The following is a 13,734-nucleotide window of genomic DNA, read 5'->3' as shown; positions in this document are numbered from 1 at the left end:
GTACTAGACGGCCTAGGGCTTTGAGATCCAGAAAGGAGGTTAGCCGCCATCCGAGAGCTCCGAGCAAAGGAGAGGAGGGAGATGAGGTCTAAGGGCGACTCGCAGGGCAGCAGGATGGGGTCGGGTGCTTCTGGGAGACACAGAGCAAGATAGAGACAGAGAGGGGCTGGAAGAAGGGAGGAACCAAGAGGAAAAGAGTCCTGACCGAACGCCACGGGATGAGACAGGCCAAGCGGGGTCTGCCCGCTCACGCGCAGGTGAGCCCTGGTGACAGGTGGAGGGGCCAGGAGGGCAGGGAGTGGCGAAGCCTCGTGGGCTTGAACACCAGCTCATCCCCACCGCCAAGGCGCTCCGGTTGGACGCAGCGTGGCGAGGCAGTGCAGCCAGGACCCACCCTACCCCACTTGGTGCCTTCATCTGTCAAAGAGCGACAGCAGCTGTACCCACCTTAGGGATGGTTGCTGTGAGCATTAGTGAGTGAGTGGACGTGGTGGCTCGTAGAGCACACAGTCGACGTCAGCTATTACCCTAACCACCCACTACCCCGCGCCTGCGGAGCAGGGATGCCGTGGTCCCTCGGGCCCTTTGCTGTGCACCTGCATTGTTCTGGGCTCCAGGGAGGCAGCTGCAAGTAAAACAGCGAGAAGGCCCTGCCCTCAGGAGAGACAGACCACAGGCAAGACCCTGGTGGACATCGACAATGCACGAGACGGGCTAGACGGGAGGAGCGCTGCGGAGGAGGCGAAGGCAGAGCGGGGAGATGGGGGCCATGGAGGGCTGTACAGGAAAGGGCTCCCTGAAAAGGGAACCTATGAGCAGAAACAACAAAGAGGTATAGGAGGGGGGTCTGTCAGCCCCTGGAGCAACTGTTCCAGGCAGAAGGAACAGTAGGTGCTAGGTTTCTCGGCCTGAGGCACAACCAGGAAGCCAGTGTAGACAGCAGAGCATCCACTGAGTGAGGAGGAGGGGAGGTCAGGGCGGGGGGTGTGGGACAGAGGACTTTGAAGCCCCCGTAAGAATCCTACTTTTACTCGCAGTGGCTGGGAGGCTACTGGAGGGCTGGGGGCACAGGAATAATCTGACAACCATTTTAATGGATCTTTCTGGCTCCAATGTTGAGGCCAGACTGAGGGAGCGGGAGCAGGGGCAGAGAGACCAGGTAGGAGGGCAATTTAAGAATCGGGAGCAAGACGATGGTGTGTTGGACCCAGATGGCAGCAGTAGAAGCTGAGAAGTGAGTGGATTATGAAGACAGCTTTGAAGGCAGAGTCTACAGGGTTTCCGACAGAGGATCGTACAGCTATCTTGCCTGGGTATCGTGAAGTCTGGAGAAAGGTGTGCATGGAGGGTGTCACTGCTTCTGCCATACTGCCCCAGGCCCAGCCCCCTGGAGTAGAGGGAGCAGACATGCAATAACTGGGACTGTGAGGACGGACGGAAGGCACCTGACCACTACCAGCATTCTACTGAAAGCCTCTCTATGCGGCCAAGCAAGAAAGGGGTGGCCCTAGGGCCTGGGAGCCCCTCCCCACCACTCCCTGCCTAGACAGGACCTCAGAGGCCACAGGTTACGGAGAGGGAGCTCACACCCCGGCAAAGATTGATGCCTTTTAAACAGACCCAGAGTGAGAAGGACAGAGAAAGTCAATATTTGTCCGAGCAAGCCAAACAGGCAGGCTCGCCCAGGAATGTGAGGGAGGGAGGCCCAGCACCCGGAGAACATTATTTCAACAGACAGATATTTGGAAACCGTCGCTGTCCTGGATGTGGGGGGAGGGGCGGTTCATCCAGCCCTAGATTCCGCCCAGGGATGGATGGGACCCAGCCAAGCAGCGAGGGGGCAGAAAGCCAGGGGGCAGGGGAGGGTGGGTGGCCAAGGCAGACTCACAGTGACAGCAGAAGAGCCGGCCCACCACTCCCCTTGCCTGGAAAGAAAGGTTCAGAGAGGGGAGGGGATGAGAGTCAGGCCAGCCAGGTGGCCTCCACCCCAGTGGGTCTTCCCCTCTTTCAGACTGAACTGCAGACATCTTAGCCTGGGCTCTCCATGCTCCAGACCCCACTGACCTGTCCCCTCTCGCCCCAGCCAGTGGGAGCGGCGTGTGGCCCCAAAACACACCAGCGCCATGCTTGTTTTCACCGCTGTGCTTTTGCACACACCATTCCTCTACCTGACACACCTTTGCACTCCGATGCATTCTTCAAAACCGGGTTCGAGGTCCACCTCCGCCAGACAATCTCTTGTTTGGGGATTAAGAGCTTGAGGCCTGCCCCCCGGGAGTGCTGGATCCGCCAGTCACCGGCTGAGTGATCTAGGCAAACCCCTTAACCTCCGCCAACCCTAGTTTTCTCATCCGTGACACGGGCTGGTGGGCTGAATGCCGCGCTCCCCGTGAAGATGTCCGTGTCCACATCCTAATCCCTGGGACCTGTGTCACTCTTACGTGGTAAAAGGGACTTTGTGGGTGTGATTAACTGAAGGATTTTGAGGTGGGGAGATTATCCCGGATTATGTGGGCGGGCCCAATGCGGTGCAAGGATCCCTAGAAGAGGGCAAGGGAGGCTCAGAGTAGATGTGGCGGCAGAAGCGGAGACTGGAGCGAGGCAAGCGCCAGGAGCAGGGAAATGCAGGCAGCCTCAAGAAGTGAAAACGGAGGGGAATGGATTCCACCCCCGTGGCCTCCGTTAAGGACCAGCAGGGCCAACGCCTTGACCTCAGTCCAGCGAAACTGGTTTTGGACTCCAGAACTGTAAGCTAATAACTGTGTGTTGTTTTAAGCCACTAAATTTGTGGATTACCAAGCAAACCTATTTGTTGTGACAGCAGCAAGAGGAAAGGAATGCAGATGAGTCCAACGCTAGTGTCTCCCCGCAGGGCTCCGGTGAGGGCCAGGTAAGTAGCATTCCACATGGAGACCCCTGTGCGCAGCATCCGAGACATGAAAGGCCTCAAGAGTCGCAGGTATCTGGGTCAGTGCTGCCACGGCCCCGGACCCCTTCACAGTCCCTGACACCTGGCTGTCTGCTTTCCTGGTTACGTCCCTGCCTGCCTCTCCAGCTGTGAGCCGTTCGAGGGCGGCCTTCTAGAGCAATCGGTCTTGGTATTGTCTCTAACCCCAGCCCCAGAGCGCGCACTCAGCACGTGGTGAATGAATGAATGCCAGCACTTGTCTGTACACAAGGTGGCTTCCATCATATGGTAGAATCCTAGACAGAGTGAGGCAAAATTCTAGAAGTCATGGGACCAACCCTCAGAATCCAAACGCCAGACGAGATCTCTGGAAATGGTTGGCTTGTCCCTACAGGGCAGACAGCTAGTTGTCTGCTCACCCAGGTGGCCCTGTCTGTCTCCACTACCAATTCCCAGGGGGCCCTGTCTCCTCCACCAATTTCCAGGTGGCTTCTCCTCGATGACAGTGTGAGAGGCAGTGCCCAGAGATGATCTGCTACCTCAGGAGGCAGTCCGCTGCATCAGCTTCTGTCCCCGGGCCAGAGGTGGCAGCTGTCAAGGCTGCCCACACGTGGGCAGCCTCAGGCATGGATCACCGTGATGGTGCAGTGGATGGTCACCGGCTAATGGCCTGTACTGTGTGCCAGACATCGTACAAAGCACTTTACATCATTTCATTTCGTGCTCGCTTGTCTATTATTATTGCTGCTTACCAAGGAAGACATTGAAGTTTCGGCAGGCGACACAATTTGCCCCTATTCGCACCGTTCACAGGTGATGGAGCCAAGATTCTAACCTCGGTGTATTGGCTTCGAGGGCCCATTCTGGCAACCACCCCCCTCCACTGCCTATCAAACTTCCACGTTCTCAGATTGCATTGCCTCTTCTGCAGAAGCTCACAGGACCCGGGACAGACAGTGTGGTGTGCTTGTCTGTGTCCCCATCCAGATTCATTCAACAAATACTCTTTGTTAAATCTCCTCCGGGTCAGGACTCACTCTGCACAACTGGGCACAGAAAGGCAACGCAGCCCAGGGGACAACACTTCCTGAACCATCACAACAGGGTGGTAAGTGCTGGGACAGTGGGACACAGGAGGCCATGAGGACCCAGATGCGGGCGTCAAAACCCGATGGGCATCAGAAATACAGCTGCTTTGGCGACAGCCGAACACACAGTGGGGGGCGGGGTACACCCTTTGGAAGGGGGAATTCTAAACCAAGTAAGCCAAGTATGCAAAGGCCCAGAGGTAAGAGTGTGGTACATTCAGGACAACACAGGTCACTTGGGTGACCAAAGGGCAGTGGATCAGGAATGACACAGCTGGAGCATGAGGAAGGACCAGATGCACAGCACAGCACAGAGAACGCTCTTGACCCTGAGGGCCAATGGCACACTATCGAGAAAGAGTTTAAGCAAGGGAAGGACTTGAGAAATTTTATTACCTCTCTAGAATCATAATATAATAATAACAATAAGATCTATCACTTACCCAGTACTTGTTATGTCTTAGCCTCTCTTCTAAGCACCCTACATGGATTAACTTACCTACTCCTCACTACAACATCATTACTAACATAGAGCATACCCTGTTTACAGATGAGGAAATTGCAGCACAGAGAGGTTGAGTAACTTGCCCAAGATCACACAGCAAGTAACTGGCATAAACTGGATTTGAACCCAGGCAATCTGGCTCTAGAGCGCAGGTGCTCCTGTACTGAACTCTTCAGAAGGTGACATCAGGACCCAGTACAGGGCAAAGCAAAGAGGAGGGGTTTCAGAGTTGTCTAGGCTGGCTGGCAAGCAGGCCTGGGTCAGAAGGTGGAATCCTGGTGTCCACACTGTGGGCCCAAGTTAACTACACACATCCCAACCTCCCTTGGACTCACTGTGCCCCGCACCCCGCACGTAGAAGTTCTCAGGGCAGTACCTTATCATCTTCCCAGGTTTTTCTCGGCTCCTCACAGCTCTGCTTTTCAGGAAGGCCTTTCTGCTTTGCTGCAGAGCCTATCTCCCCAAGTGTTTTCTATTAGCAAAGCGATTAGCACTCATCTATTTGCAAAAGCACCGAGGCCCCCCAGGGCCAAGGGAGCCAAGCCCCTGTTAGCTAGCCGGAGAGGCTCTCCCTCTGCAGAACCTGCCTGGTGCCTTATCTCAAGGTTGGACTTCCTCATCTTTAAAGTGAGGGTAACGGGTGCCTGGGTGGTTCATTTGGTTGAGGTTGAGCATCTGACTCTTAATTTCAGCTCAGCTCATAATCCCCAGGGTCATGGAATTGAGTCCTGTGTCTAGTTCTGCGCTAAGTGTGGAGACTCCTTGGGATTTTCTCTCTCTCTCTCTCTCTCTCTCTCTCTCTGCCCCTCTCCCCCACTTGCACTCTCTCTCTCTAAAAAAAAACAAAACTTTCAATGCTTTTTTTATTTTTGAAAGAGAGACAGAGTGCAAGTGGGGGAGGGGACAGAGAGAGAGAGAGACACAGAATCTGAAGCAGGCTCCACGCTCCCTGAGCTGTCAGCACAGAGCCCGATGCAGGGCTCGAACTCACAAACATGAGCCCATGACCTGAGGCAAAGTCGGATGCTTAATTGACTAAGCTACCCAGGCCCCTAAAAAACATTTTTTTTAAATAAAGTCAGGGTAATGAGGTCACATACTTCACAACCTGCCCTCACATGTGATGACAGACAGGTGATGATATATATGAACAGTGTGTGATTGACACACTAGTAGACATAGTGGGTATGACTATTATTGGCTTTATTATCACTGCCATCCAAACAGTCACTGCAGTTAAAGAAAAATAGGTTGAGTGAAGATTCTATCCCGTCGTGGCCATTCTGAACTGTAAGAAGGAACAATAGAACACTGATCACCAAGAGGCTATGCCAGACAGATGGTAAGCCAGGAGCTTCCACACATTCTCTCATCTGATTCCCACAATTTCTCTAGGAGATAAGATTTGTCCCCATTTTACAGATGGGAAAACTGAGGCGCAGAGATGTGAGGTCGTTTAACTAAGGTCACATGCCTCATAAGTAGCTTTGAACTTAGGTCTGCCTGGCTGCGTAAGCCAGGACCTACTCTGCTGGATGATCTGGCCCCAGATCCGGATCTCCTCTGAAAGCAATGAGACCAGGGAACGTTTGTGGAGCCGCTGCTCACCCCAGACCTAAGACTCATAAGACAGACCAGTAGGAAGTATTGCATAGACAATACAAATGAGAATGAGCACTTATTAGACTCTTACTAGGTGCCGGAGTTCTCGTGAATTCAGTCCTCAGAGCAACCCTATAAGGAAGGTCACTCCCATTTCACTGATGAAGAAACTGAGACGCGCCGAGGTGGTGTGACTTGCCCAAGATCATACAACTGGTAAGTGGCAGAGCCAGGATCTGAACCTGGGTAGTCTAGCTCCAGATCTTAAGCCCTTAAACTTAACCTCTACACACCAGACCTCACCATAGTCCATCTGTCACCCTTTAGAAGGCACCCTGGTCCTGGCTGAGTTGCAGGCAAGCAGATGTACGGGGCCACGACCCTCCCTGCAGCCAGCAGGCATGCGTCCTAGCTTTCAGCGGTCCTGGGGGAGTAAAAGTGAGGAGACTCAGCCCTGCCAGGAGTGCTGCCGGCCTCTCAGCCCCACCTTTCCCTGCAGATGCTGGGTGTCTGGGCCCTGCTCTTCTTCTCTAGGGACCATCTAGGACCCAGCAGGCCCATGAGACGCCCTGTCCTCCCTCCATCCAGTGTGCAGACATCACAGCCATCCTCTCTCAGCCTCAGCCTCTCTCCCAGACTTGGGGGGTCCCCGGGAACCCCAAACACCAGCTCCAACACCAGTGGCCTTTTTAGACGACAAAGGCCTTCTAGGACTCTGCTTCCAGGAGGCAGGAGAACCAGCAGTAGTGAACAACAGACAGATATTATCTACACAGGCAGCCCAGTGTAGACATAGGAGGAAAAGAAAGTATTCTACCGGTGTGAACACAACTGCGGGGAAGTCACCTGCTAAGTTCTGAGCCCTGTATCTCCTCATCTACCCGTTTGTTGCTCAGATGGATGCCCACTGCACAAAGAAGCCAATGAACTTACGGCTCAACCCAAATCAGAATTCTGGCATCTGAGTTCTGTCACTGGCTTCCTATGTCACCTTAAGAAGAGCCTTCCCTCCCTGGGCCCCTGTGAGTTGAGGGGCTGCCCCCACACCTCCCTAGAACTAAATGATTCACGTGTCAAGGGCTCTGGTGCAGCCTGACGGTTATCAGCCCCAGCTTCTTAGAGACACACTCGCCGGTGGCCAACAGGATGATAGAAGTGCCCCCCCATCTCTCTTGTTCCGGGGTGCCCACATCTTGTCCTTTCTGGTAAGAAAAAGAAAGAGGCCTCACTCTCAGCCAGGCTGGGAAGAGACTTACAGGACATCATGGATCTGCCAGGGGGTGGACCTGTTGGCTGGAAACACCAGCCCCTGAGCCAAAGCAATTGTCCCCTTAATTAAAGACATGCCCTGGATTTTGGAGGGAGCCAGCGGGGACTGACTCAGTTACACTCGGACCGTGAGCCAGGCGGGGCCCAGGAGCCTGCCCTCCAGCTCTGGGCACGAGGTGGACCTTGTTATGGAAACGGCTTAAGCTTTTCTCCTCTCAGGAAAAACAATCATCTTTTTTTCTTTGCGTGCGTGCGTGCGTGTGTGTGTGTGTGTGTGTGTGTGTGTGTAATAAACAAAACAGGATTGCTATATACTCCACACCAAAGAGTTCAAGTCTCATTCTGTTTCCTTCCCTAGGCTTCCCTCCTCTCTGGGGCTATGGGCTAAGGGGACAATGGGACATAAAGGGACAGGATTCCTCAGGTAAGGCTGCAGCTCCCATAACTAGACGCCCCTGAGATGTTCCAGAAGACGGTGGGTCAAGATGGATAGAAATCCACCCCACTCCCAAGGCCCACTGCCTCAGACACCTGCAATGCTTCAGCTCCATGGTGTCCTGCCCTCTTCTGGTCTAGAGAGGCCTAGATAAGACGCCTTCAACTCCAGCCTCCGGGGGCCCCTCTGGATGTCCCGAAACACCTCAAGCCCTTCACATTAGCACTGAACATGTCATGTGCCCCTCAGGGTTCCCTGCCATCCCACCAATCATTCCAGCCGGACACCCTGGCCTTCTCCCAGCCCCTCCTCTCCCTTACACCAAACACCCAGTGGGTCCCCAAGTCCTGTAGACTCAAATTCCAGGGAACTCAGAGATCCATCCATTCCCTCCCACACACACACAAGGTCACCCCAGCCCAGGCGACTTTGCCGTGGCACTGCAGTGGCTTCTAGATGCACGCCTGCACATCGCCCTTGCTCTCCCAGGCATCCTTCACACCATGGCAAGGGGGCTGGGCTCAAACCCAAGTCTGAGCAGATCTCCCCCTAACTCGTGTGCCAGTGCCTCCCCCACAGCCTTGAAGAAGGAGAGAAGACCACTTACGTGGCCTGACAGGGTCCGTGGCCATCTCTGCACCTCCTGATGATGCCATCACACTTTATGCCCTAGCAACCCACCTCTGTTCTGTGGCTCCCCCGTTCCTTGCTGCCACCCTTCTTTTGCCTTTCCACATGCTATTCCCTCGGCCAGGAATGTCCTCTTCCCTTCTCCTCACTTGCATGACCCCCATAAGCCTTCGGAGATGCAGCTGAGGGCCACTGCCTCCTCCAGGAAACCATCCCGACGCCCAGGATGGGGCAGGGCCCTCACCACCACCTGCTCCAGCAGAGCCCAGGGTGGTTGCTATCCCAGCACAGTGTCTGACCCTCTTCTGATGGTGCATCTTACCCTGGGTCTTGTCAGCGTCTCCCCAGTGCTCAGGACAGAAAGCAAGTGAAGCTCAACATTTTCAGAGCAAAATAAGGAAAATATGAAGTGAGTTACATGAGTTCATATGTTGAGTTAAGAAATGCCCATGAGTTCTATGTGTCAGGCTTTAATCAGTTGCTTTACTAGAGTTACAGCGGAGTCAAGGTTGATAAAGTGACACCTAGCAGATAGCAAATGCCAGACTCAGTATTCAATAAGAGTGAATGCATGCATGGATGGATGGATGGATGGATGGATGGATGATGAGTGGAGTACTAGAAGTAAACTTCAGCGCCCTCACCCCAGTGAACCACTGGTCATCCAGGAGTGACCAATTTTTAATCTCTTTATTAAAAAGTCTTGACTGGAAACTCTCCATTCTGCTTTACTATAATATACTCTCTTAACCTTAAAAACAGACTTTCTGTGTGACCAGAATCACTTCTGCTCTCCTAGATACTCACCATCTTGTTCTTTCTAAGGACAGGGACATCCCTCCCCCTCCACCTCCCTGCCCTCACCTTCCTGCTTCACACAGCTGGCCCTATTTGACCTCACTGAGCAGATGGAGATCCTTCCCTAGCCTGACACTGGTGCTTGCTGAGACAACCATGGAGAAAGTCCCCTTCCCATAGGCATCCTCACAGGCCTCAGCTGTAAGCCAGAAGATAAGCCAACCTGAGCATCCCTGCCTTGGGGAGCCCCCAGTCTGACAGGGGAGATGCAAGTCAGCCCACCTCTAAGGAGAGGGTGACAGGAAGCCCTAGCCCTACACTCACTACGGGAGCAGCANAGGCCCCTGCTTGTCTTGTTCCCAGTGACCCAGGCAAAAGGCTTGCCAAGGCCCCCCTCCCACTGAAAGAAGCAATCAGGAGAACCACATGTGTATTTGCATAATATTTGCATTCAATTTGCTTCTGATTTACATAAGCCCCTTAGCCTGGGCCTTCTCTTGGGCAGTTCTCTAGGTCTGTCCTGTCCTGGAAAACACCAGCCTCATTTCAACCCCTCTGAAGGCTCCTCTCTTAGCCTGCCTAAGTCACCTGGGGAATGGGTTGGGGGGCCAGGTCCCCAAGGATCAAGCGTGCCAGACTGGCCAGGGTCCCGTGTGAGGACACATAGCTATGACAGTGCCCAAGGAGAGGAGGAAGGGAAGGAGAGGTGACTGCTGGTGTCCACGTGCCTCCTCTTCCCACCCCCTCCATCGCCCCTTCAACAGATCACCAGGGCATTAAAAAACAGAGTGGAAATTCTGACTAGGGGAGCAAACTCCAGGAAGATTCCATGAAGCAAGTGGTTGAGCTAAGCTTTCAAGGAAAAGTAGAACGTAGAAAGGTAAATGGAGACCATGGTGAGGGACAGAAATCACCCACACACAGCAGGATTTAGTTTCTCATTCTGCAAATGAGATGGATGGATAGATGACGATGATGACAAAGACATATACATGATAGACGGGGAGAGATAGATGATAAACGATTGCTAAACAGAAAATGATAGATAATAGATATGCAGATGATAAATGATGGAGAAGCGATGATGAGGGCAGTGGACAGGCAGACACTACTACTCACCCAGCTCTGGGCCAGGTACCAGGAATGCAGTGATGGGTTAAGCAAGCTTCCTCCAGCCAGTGAGACAGACAAGCAAGCAATTAATTAAAATTCAGAGTGGTGAGCACCGTGTTAGGGAGACATACAATTGTTGCAGAAGCACAGAGGAAGGGAATATTAATTCAGCTAGGAAGGGTGAAGTGGGAAGACATGGAAGAGATGGTGTCACAAAAGAGACACATTTGAATGGCATGTCATGAAGGATACACAGAAGGTCACCAGCAGAAGAGGGAGCACAGGAGAGTGCTCTAGGCAGAGAAAATGATCTGAGACAAGGCATGATGGAGTGGATAAAATACAAAAAGGCCAGGCTGAGGGAGAATTCAAGAAACAGACATTAAGACTGAAACTTGGAGAGCAAACCAGGCCCAGGAGGTCCCCAGTGGAAGAACAACCTGAAGAGTCCAGAAAAACATCCTCGGAGCTTTAAAAGGTTACAGATGCTTTGAAGAAGCTACCTATAGTTTCAAAGGGACATAGCTAAAGGGGAAGGCTGGGAGACTGGGGAGGCCACTCAGGGAAATGGGGTGGCTGAGGGCAAGAAATGATATAAGAAATGATATGATAAATAATGAGTTAATGGATGGATGAATGGATGGATGGATGGATAGACAGATGGAAAGTTCAATTTATTATCTAGCACGTCATCTTGATAAACATTGGGTGAATTAAATTGGGGAACAGCTGGTTGTTGGTAGATAGATGAGCATAGATGGTGGAAGAAAGGAGGGAAGGGAGGAGAAAGAAAGGCTGAACGGCTGCCTGAGGAGCTGAATATGGGCGAATGGAAGGCTTGGGAGCAGAAGAGCCTACTCGTCTATAAGGGAACTTAGGAGGAGTACAGATTGATCAAAAAGAAAATTTCTCACCTCGAGGGAGATATAGATAGTGGTGGAAACGGTGAATGTTCCTCTTTAAAGAGAACTCTGGATTTCTTTCTGTTGCTTCATTATTGGTGTATAAAAATGCAACTGATTTCTATACATTGATTTTGTACACTACGACTTTGCTGAATTCATGGATCAGTTCTAGTAGGCTTTTGGTGGAGCCTGTCGGGTTTTCTATGTAGAGTATCATGTCATCTGCAAAAAGTGGAACCTTGACTTCTTCTTTGCCAATTCTGATGCCTTTCATTTCCTTTTGTTGTCTGATGGCTGATGCTAGGACTTCCAGCACTATGTTAAACAACAGTGATGAGAGTGGACATCCCTGCCGTGTCCCTGATCTCAAGGGGAAAGCTCTCTGTTTTTCCCCATTGAGGATGATGTTAGCTGAGGGCTTCTCATAAATGGCTTTTATGATGTTTAAGTAAGTTCCTTCTATCCTGACTTTCTCGAGGGTCTTTATTAAGAAGCAAAGCTGTATTTTGTCAAATGTTTTTTCTGCATCTATCGACAGGATCATATCGTTTTTATCTTTTCTTTTGTTAATGTGATGTATCACATTGATTGATTTGCAAATATTGAATCAGCCCTGTAACCCAAGAATGAATCCCACTTGATCATGGTGGATAATTCTTTTTATATGCTGCTGGATTCAATTTGAGAGTAACTTGTTGAAGAATTTTGCATCTGTATTCATCAAGGATATTGGCCTGTAGTGCTCTTTTTTTGCTGGGTTTCTGTCTGGCTTGGGAATTAAACTAATGCTGGCTTCACAGAATGAGTCTGGAAGTTTTCCTTCCATTTCTATTTTTTGGAATAGCTTGAGAAGAATGGGTATTAACTGATTTAAATGTCTGGTAGAATTCCCAAGGGAAGCCACCTGGCCCAGGGCTCTTATTTGTTGGGAGATTTTTGATAACTGATTCAATTTCTTCACTAGTTATGGGTCTCTTCAGATTTTCAATCTCTTCCCATGTGAATTTTGGTAGCGCGTGCGTGTTTAAGAATTTGTCCATTTCTCCCATTCACAATTGCACAAAAAAACATAAAATACCTAGGAATAAACCTAACCAAAGATATGAGATCTGTATGAAGAAAACTATAGAAAACTTATGAAGGAAATTGAAGAAATGGAAAGAAATGGAAAAATATTCCATGCTCATGAATCAGAAGAATAGATATTGTTAAAATGTCATTACTACCCAAAGCAATCTACACATTCAATGCAATCCCAATCAAAATTGCACCAGAATTCTCAAAACTAGAACAAACTATCCTAAAATTTGTATGGAACCACAAAAGACCCTGCATATCCAAAGTAATATTGAAGAAGAAAACCAAAACATGAGGCATCACAATCCCAGACTTTATTTATATTTTTTAAAAAAATTTTTAACGATTATTCATTTTTGAGAGACAGGTAGAGCATGAGCAGAGTAGGGTAGAGGGAGAGGGAGACACAGAATCCAAAGCAGGCTCCAAGCTCTGAGCTGTCAGCCCAGAGCCTGACATGGGGCTCGAACTCACAAACCACGAGATCATGACCTGAGCTGAAGTCAGCCACTTAACTGACTGAGCCACCCAGGCGCCCCCACAATCCCAGACTTTAGCCTCTACTACAAAGCTGTCATCATCAAGACAGTATGGTATTGGCACAAAAACAGACAAATAGACCAATAGAATAGAATAGAGAACTCAGAATTGGACCCACAAATGTATGGCCAACTAATCTTTGACAAAGCAAGAAGGAGTATCCAATGGAAAAAAGACAGCCTCTTTAACAGATGGTGCTGGGAGAACTGGACAGCAATGTACAGAAGAATGAAACTAGACCACTTTCTTACACCATACACAAAAATAAACTCAAAATGGATGAAGGACCTGAATGTGAGACAGGCAACCATCAAAACCCCAGAGGAGAAAGCAGGAAACAACCTCCTTGACCTCCACCACAGCAATTTCTTACTTGACACATCCCCAAAGGCAAGGGAATCAAGAGCAAAAATGAGCTATTGGGACCTCATCAAGATTAAAAGCTTCTGCATGGCAAGAGGAAACAATCAATAAAACTAATAGGCAACCAACAGAATGCGAAAGGATAGTTGCAAATGGATATCAGATAAAGGGGTAGTATCCAAAATCTATAAGAAACTAACCAAACTCCACACTCAAATAACAAATAATCCAGTGATGAAATGGGCAGAAGATATGAACAGACACTTCTCCAAAAAGGACATCCAGATGGCCAACAGAACATGAAACAATGCTCAGTGTCCCTCATCATCAGGAAAATACAAATCGAAACTACACTGAGATACCACCTACGCCGGTCAGAGTGGCTAAAATGAACAAATCAGGAGACTATAGATGCTGGCAAGGATGTGGAGAAACGGGCACCCTCCTACACTGTTGGTGGGAATGTAAACTGGTGCAGCCCCTCTGGAAAACAGTGTGGA

The 13,734-nt window shown here is 50.4% G+C and overlaps 1 long non-coding RNA gene across 1 annotated transcript in view; it reads right to left on the bottom strand.

The window, feature by feature from the left end:
* LOC144244488 (uncharacterized) overlaps window positions 1–13,734 on the bottom strand; it is a 41,165-nt gene that overhangs the window by 26,712 nt on the left and 719 nt on the right. The gene's annotated exons all lie outside the window — the stretch shown is intronic.

This window comes from Crocuta crocuta, unplaced genomic scaffold (genome assembly GCF_008692635.1).
Source record: "Crocuta crocuta isolate KB4526 unplaced genomic scaffold, BGI_CrCroc_1.0 scaffold168, whole genome shotgun sequence".
Lineage (NCBI taxonomy): Eukaryota > Metazoa > Chordata > Mammalia > Carnivora > Hyaenidae > Crocuta > Crocuta crocuta.
Note: the sequence above shows the minus strand (reverse complement) of the source record. Positions and strands in the feature narration are given on the sequence as shown.